This window comes from Equus quagga, chromosome 11 (genome assembly GCF_021613505.1).
Source record: "Equus quagga isolate Etosha38 chromosome 11, UCLA_HA_Equagga_1.0, whole genome shotgun sequence".
NCBI lineage: Eukaryota > Metazoa > Chordata > Mammalia > Perissodactyla > Equidae > Equus > Equus quagga.
The window spans coordinates 1,576,382-1,584,639 of NC_060277.1; positions in this window are offsets into that span (position 1 = coordinate 1,576,382).

Here is an 8,258-nt window from a genome sequence, read left to right on the forward strand (position 1 = left end):
CTGATGGGGGGTTGGTGAACATAAACACCTCTGTGTCACGTCTGTGTCATGGAAAGTATAGGAGGCAGTGCCTAAGAATTCAATTTTGAAATCCTCAGCAAAATTTTAGAAGAGCCCAGAATTTATCTCAGAATGCATAAACTGAGTGTGTCTTTGACAGCGAAGGCTCCTGGGTTTTGTTCAGATGGTGCCCTCGGTTCCTGGGCCGCCCAAGGAGCCTTTGCATCCGTGGCAGATGGTCTCCCCTCGGCCTGCTTGAGTCCCTCGCTGTTCTCAGGGTCCCAATTCCGAGAAGTCGGAGCTGGGGACGCCCGCTGAGGGAGGGGGAGAAGCGTGAGCACATGCAGCCTCTGCATCTGCCCCTCCGCTCCAGCCCCGGACCAGCCTCCAGGGAGGTGGGTGGTGCAGTGCAGGGAAGGGGTGGAGGGAGGCAGCTCGGGCAATTATGTCTTCCTTGAGCTGCCACAGGCAAAGCCACTGACATTTATATCCAAAAATGGCTCGTTCTGATGCCGCAGTCTTCCCAGAGGAGAGTGTGTCACGTCTTCATCGCCCTCCCTCAAGGGCAGGGAGCCGTGCTGCACAGGAGATGGCATTATCAGTGGCCTGCCTTGCTTTCAGAGATGGAATAGGGTTAGTCACTGTGCCCAGTGCTGCCCACCCGCATCCTGCCCCCTTACACCCCCTGTGCCTACCTATCTTAGGCCACGCCTGCTCCCAGGGTCCACTGGCGGCTGACCAAGTCTTCTCACAGCCTCATGGCCCCTGGCCGGGGGTGCAAGTCCAGGGAGAGGTGATGAGCGCCCCGCCCCTCCACGGCCTCCCTCTGCTCCCAGGAGCTAGTCTGTGCACCCCTTCCTTGGTGCCCCCTGCAGCTAAATGCTTCCAGGAGGATCTCCCTTCACAGAGGTGGCTGACATAGGGATGGCCCCCCTCAGGGTCGGCTCTCTAGGCAACTAGCCAGCAACAGTCACTGAACAACGTTCAGGTTCGCAGAAAGTCACAGCTCCTTCAGGAGGAAGGAAGGAAGAACAAGGCTCCTCCGACCGCGAGATATAACCTGGACCAAGAACACAGAACACTCATCGCCTTGCAGCAAAATGTCATCGAACCGGAGGCTTTGTAGTGACAGAACCTGCCATTGTAGCTCACGGACTCGGCAGTCTATGTGCTGGGACGAACACTCTCGGGGGTGCTTGTGGACGTTGGTTTTCCTTGTGTGATTTGATTCTTGTTTTATTTTGTTTTTGCTCCTGCTTCAAAGCCAACTGAGACTACAGAGTTCATGTCAACCATACTCACAGCTATTTCATAAAGGATAAAAAATTCTTTTTCTAAGACTTAGCTTTCAAAATTAAACATTCAAATGAAAATATAACATTGCTCCGGTAGATGTCAGTGATTAAAATCACGAAAACAGTCCTTTTCAGAGAAGCTTCATAATGCATCTAGACCGTTTTTTCCCTTTGTCCAACCCTGACCCAATTTTGAGCTTCTGTTTTAAGCGCATCTTAACTTAATTAATTGTTGACAAGTTGCCTCTCAGGAATGAGCTTCTTTTCTGAAAAGAAAACCCTGAGGAACTTCCTAGGGGGGAGGAAGCTTTCAGGGGCATTTTGCCCCCTGAGGTCGGCTCCCTGAGGCCTCTTTTCATTTAGGGAAGGACAGCCCTCTCCTGCGCACCCGTCCCTGGACCCGGAAGCATGCAGAGTGCCTGTGGGGACACAGGGCCACCCCTGCTGCCCTCAAGCGCCACTGCCCGCCTCCCTCCACACCCCACAGCGTCAGGGAGCAAACCGGGCTCTGCGACTTTTTGCAAAAGCTGCTGGAAACCTGAGGAGATGCAAAGGCTGCTTGCCAGGGCCTCCAGAAGATCTGATCCAAGAGGACAACACGGACTTTTCAACTCTCTCAGGAAAAATTCTGTTTGAAAGAGAAATATGTCTGGAGCCATGGCCATCTGCTCAAGGACAAAAGACATCTATAAACTTCCTTAGTCTCTTCTTACTCCCTAAAGGGAGATGACTAGAAAAGGTCAAAGTGACTTTAATTGGTTTCTCTAAGTCAAATAAATAGATTATTATTAAGGATCCATCGCATTTGGGGAGTGAGGACACCAGGATAAATGACACAGGCCCTGCCCTCAAGGCACTTACAGGGACTTCTCTGCGTCCTTCCATTTAGAACAAGGTGTTTATTCCCCACCCCCCCCCCCCCCCCCCCCCCCTACAGAGACAATCACTACTAAACCGATTTCACACTGGTCTGACCTTTCGTCAGTGATTCCCAAGTCTTCATTTGAAATGTCAGCTGGACTAAGGCAAAGCCCTCTGGAGAGACTGGAGCCTCTAACTGATTCTTCACACCAACCAGGATCTGAGAGCCATCCTTGACTTCTCCTTCTCCCCTCGCCTCCAGTCAGTCACGCTGGACCGGAAATTCCACCTCCTCAGTCTTTCGAGTTGTCCCCTTATCTCGTTTCCACTGCTCCATCTGCCTCAGCTGCAGCGTTTCAGTGCTCCTGGCGCATCGTCCTGGCTTCAGTCTCATGTAGCACTTAGCCACTCTCCACGCTGTCTCATAACTGCCTTTTATTTGTTCAGTTTTATGGGAGATTTCAAGCCCTGGGGGCAGGCACTGAGTCTCTAACGTCTAGATCCTGAGCACGGGGCGTGGTGAAGGGCAGGCGTTCAGCCCTGTTCACTAAATGTATTCAAGATGGGAACCAGATACATGTGAGCACTGAGTGTCTGCAAAGCTCCCCTTGAGCTTCCTCTCTGACGTCGATAATCCCTTTGCACATTTTAGCCGCATTTCTGCTTTTTATTCATTTATTTCCACTACCCAAATAAACTGTTGGTTTTCATCTGCTGTGGGCTGCAAAGCAGATAATCAAAGCTATTCGGTTGCAAGGGTGGGTAGGCTCTGCCTGGGTCCCTCTTCCACGATTAAAGCAAATGGGCTTCAGCGCACTGATTTTGTGCGAGCTGTTTCAGCCCTCAGGGCACTTTGTTCCACTGCTGTGCTCCAGACTGTAGAAGTTATCAATAAGTCTGAATTCTAGGAAACTAAGGTGTTACTATATTAAATTTTTTGGTAATCAATGATTTTAATTTGTGCTTTTCTTGCAACATGGATCTTTCAAGTTTGCTTCTGGAAAGGTATAGCAAGACTCTTAATTTCACTACTTTTTTTTAATGATAAATATGAGTCTTACCAAAAAATGTTATTGAAATATATCTCACTGGAAAATATTTACATTGCTATTTTTATGTATATCTTTGCTGTTGAATTTTTTCAAACACAGTTCAATGTTAAGTGAGACAGGATGTCAAAAATCTGTGATAAAATGAATTTACAGTCCCCACAACTGAAAATGCACGGACATTGCATTATTCTGTTGAGAATCTCCCCTCATCCTGTTCTTGACGGGCTCTTTGTCAGTGGAGAGCTGAGCAACGCAGCCCTGAAATGCTTCTCAGCACAGAGCATTGGTTTCTGCTTTTTCTTTTTAAACTGTGGTTGGTTCTATTTAGGAGTAGAGATGCTGAACACCCTTGGAAAAAGAAGTTGAGCTTGGAATTGGAGCCAAGTTATCCTCCATGTGAGTATTTCAGTTGACTCAGTTGAGACAGCAAGCCCAGCCCAGCCCAGCCCACCGGCTGTGCACGCGCCTTCCACCCACACCCCTGCAAGTGAGGGCCTGCACAGCCAGGCGCACACGTGGCCCAGCCAATGGGAACAGATGGCCACCTGACGTCAACAGGTGTCAACAAAGCCATAAATGTAGAGTCAGGGCTCTGAGACAGAAGGAATGAGTTGACCTTGGGCACTTGACCTGAAAGGACATGTAGAGTCAGGATGGAAGTGGCCCAGCTGGGCTGGAAACCAGGAGAAGCTGATCTAGAGAGAGGAAGCAGAGAGAAGAACCACCGTGAGGCCCTAGGAGAGGCACAGAGTGTGACCTCCATTCGGAGAATGACCAGCCATATAATTTGCAGGGCCCAGTGCAAAAGGAAAATGTGGGGCCCTTGTTCAAAAGCAAGGAGCACTGTCATTAAAGGTACTAAAATAGACAGATTTTTTTCCCTTAAATATATTTACTATTTATTTATAAAATGCATAGAGGTGTATTGGCCAGCTCAGATCAGCCATAACAAAATACCCCAGACCAATCGGCTTAAACAACAGAAACTTGTTTTCTCACGGTTCTGGAGGCTGGAAGGCCAAGATCAAGGTGCTGTGAGGGTTTCTCCTGAGACCTCTCTTCCTGGCTGGCAGACGGCCGTCTTCTCGCTGTATCTCACATACTCTTCCTTCTGTGCATACAGAGAGATGTCTATGTCTCTTCCTCTTCTTGTAAGGACACTAGTCCTGTGGGATTAAACCCGATCCTTACAACCTCATTTAACCTTAGTGACCCCTTCTCCGACCTCCTGAATGGCCCCATGGCCAAATACAGTCACATCGGGGTTAGGACTCCAACATATGCATTTGGCGGGGGACACAATTCAGTCCATAAGAAGGGGAAATGGTGATACCTCAGTAAGAACATAAACTCACAAATAGAGAATAATAGTATTTTTGGTGTCATAATCTTATATAACGTAACAATACTTCGTAAGTGTGATAACTTGATGGGTTGTATGACTTTTCTGGCTCACTTCTGCAAATATGTTTACTAGGCCATCAAAATTTATGCTTTTAGCAAATTTATTTTCAATTGGTATCATTGAAGGCAAAGTGAGTTGCTCTTGGAAAATTCAAGACGGCAAACAATTTTTGATAATCTTTAATTTTGAGGAGGATCTATCGGCAGATCCGACCGTTCCTGGAGCTGTTGAGTATTTTATAGGCTGTGAAAACATTGGCATAAATTTGTGATTAATTACTTTTAAATATAAATATTAGTGCATCTAGACCTGAAGATTCTTGCAGAACAATTTCTCTAAAAAATTTAAGCCTTCAGGGGCTGGCCCCGTGGCCAAGCGGTTAAGTTCGCGTGCTCCGCTGCCGGCAGCCCAGTGTTTCGTTGGTTCGAATCCTGGGCGCGGACATGGCACTGCTCATCAAACCACACTGAGGCAGCGTCCCACATGCCACAACTAGAAGGACCCACAATGAAGAACACACAACTATGTACTGGGGGGCTTTGGGGAGAAAAAGGAAAAAATAAAATCTTAAAAAAAAAAAATTTAATCCTTCATACAAGTCAGTTTCATGTGTCTGAATTTAATCTTAAATGTAATTTTGTACAATAGCATTTTAATATTTTCTCTTACATTTCCTGTAACAGGAAACTGACTTCATGGTTTATATATAATTCGACACCTGTTTATGCATTTTGTTCCTGAATCTTCAGTTACAAGAGAAAATTAATTTTAAAATTATCTTCATTAATAATTGGTTTATCTACTCTTCATATAAAAACAGTGTTCTTTTCTGTCAGAATGTGATGATCCTTAAATTTAATTTCTATTTCTAAGCTTGTGAGCATTTGTTTGCAATGTTGCAGCAGTTTTCAAAACCAGGAATTTTCAGCTATGAGGAATTCTAAGAATTCTCTGATAGGCTTACTGCAATGTCCACGTGTATGTTTTTATTTTGTAATAATTTACCGACAAAGTTTTATCACTTGAGCACCAACAGTTCTTGGCTAAAGATTTAAGATTTGTGCCGATGCCCCAGAGACCAGCTCCAGGGACAGACCAGCAAACTGGCTTTCTGCAAACTGGCCTCCTGCTGTGGATCCCAGCATCGTCCTCACATGGGGTCCCTCCCCTCTCCAGGGCTGTGGCTGCTGCTTCTGTCAGCATCATCACCAGCAGTCTGGGCCCAGGTCCCAGCCAGGTTAACTGCTCGTCAAGCACATAGCCCACTGCTCTCCACACCACAAGACTGAGCCAACGTGTGTGTGTGTGTGTGTGTGCACATGTGCAAGTCCACACTGCTGTTTCACATATCTCCTCTGTGCACGTGCATATTCCATTGTCCAGTCATATTTAACTCACAAAACACAAGCTCCTCCCCAGCCAGTGCTGGCACCGGCCCTCAGGAACGAAGGCTGTGCTTGTATCTTGTCCTGGGATGTCCACAAGATAGCCCATTGTATTTTTGCAAAACATCCACTACCGCATAAACACAAAGTTGTTCCTTTCAGGGAAGCCTTGTGCCACCTTCCTAGAACTCCTTATGTCTACGGGTAATGATGTAACTCGGTCAGAGGCAACGTAAAGCAATCAGAAGTCTGTCGTCAGAGATTTCTGGGAAACGGGCTGTCCTGAGGCACATACGACCTTCTTCTTTCTGTTCCTGGCCTTCTTCCTGCCTGCGATGCAGACGTGAGGCTGAGGGTAGAAGAGCCGTCTTGCAATCAAGAAGCAACAAGCGAGGAGGCAGAGTTGGGACATTGTTCCCTGCTCACATCAGGAAGTGGCCACACCAGCCCCGGACTGCCAGCCTCGGACCTTCTTGTCACATGAGCTACAACAGCTGTTTAGCTTGGACGCTGAGTCAGGCTTCTGTCACATGTGGTGAGATGCAATCTGCACTGAGATAACATCACTTACTGAGCTGGGGTGGGTTTTGGTTTCTTGCAACTTGCTGCTTGTGCTCCACCTGTATGCCGGGATCCCTTTGAGCACAGGGGCCGCCCTCACGGTGCCCTGCCTGCCCCAGCTGGTACTGTAGCTCTTGTGGAGTCTGCCCTCGGCTGCAGCCTGTCGTCTTAAGAGCCATAGGAATCTACATCCCAAGGAGCTGCTCTGCACACCCTGGCCCTAACCGGGATGGCCTTACTGCAGGATTGAGTAAGAGTTATGCCCTGTGGGACCTCCTGCATGTCCCCACTCCTCCGCCAGTTTCTCCTGGGGACGTTAACTAACAAACTGCCTTCACATGGGCCCTTATCTGAGGGTCAACCTAAAATGCAAGCCAAAAATCCGAGGAAAAGAAGCCTTCCCAGGTGCTATGGGCTGAACGTTTGTGTCCCCTCAAAATTCCTCTGTTGAAACCCTAATCACCAAAGTGACGGTCTACGGAAGTGGGGCCTTTGAGAGGTCATTAGGTCATAAGGATGGAATCCCCATGATGGGATTGGTGCCCTTGTAAAAAGAGGAAGAGAAACGAGATCTCTCTTTCTTGGTGCACAAGCTCAGGAAAGGCCATACAAGGGCATGACCAGGAAGAGGGACCTCACCAGAACCTGAGCGTGCTGCCACCCTGATCTTGGACTTCCAGCCTCCAGAACCGTGAGAAATGAACCTTCGCTGTGTAAGCTGCCCCACTGTGATGGTTTGTCACAGCAGCCAAAGTGACAGAGAGGCTGGGGATTTAAAAGTCGTTTAAAAGCCAATTGGTTTTGACATTTGCTGTTCAAGGATAAAGGTATCTTTCTTTGCATCATGCATAAGCTCTGAAAGAAATTCCCATCCCTCTTCACATCTGATGGCAGCCCAGGCATTCTTTGTCAGTTGAAATATAATATACTTCAAATAAACATGTATTTATTAGTTTGACTGTAACAGAAATATAGTCACCATAAGAAGAGAATGCCACTATCTCAACACCAAAATGAAGAACAGGACACAAAATACGTGTCAGTCAGAGTGTTGACGCCGGGCTCTCTCCCAGACCCCAGCACAACTCTCGTGGGAGGAGCGCTCCACGTGGCGCTGGCTCAGGGGAACTGTCTGTCACCCTCCAGCTCTCCATCACCTCCCGACACGCTGCTTTCCTCGTCCTAGCATCCGAATTGTCTTGCTGCCCTTTTGTGTTGGCCATTTAAGACACGCATTTCAGAGTTTCATTGCGTGTGTAAAAGAACATTTAACAGCTTTCTTCACAGTGTGATTGTCTTTTCTCTTGATGTTGAGTGGTCCCCTTGATGTCAGCAGGGCTGGGGATTATTTTTAAAGGCCTAAATCAATTCTTTCATTGAGAAAATTGGCCCGTGCTGGCTTATAAGCTCGAGATGAAAGCTGGAACCCCTTCCAGTAGCTCCTTCTGAGGGCTGAGACGAGAGCAGATGGCTCAGTGGCCCTTGACATGATTTGATTACCCGTCACTGCCAGATGCCCAGTCTGAGGTACGTGAAGGCAAGCACAGACAGGCAGCTGGAGCTACGCTGTTTAGGAAGCAGAGACGCTCTTTCAATTCAATGGCTGAAAACAAAATGATCCTTCAGGTTTTAAGGAATCACAATTTTTTGAAAATAGGAAATATCTTCCAGTCTTAAGCGGTCTGTCTCAACACACTCC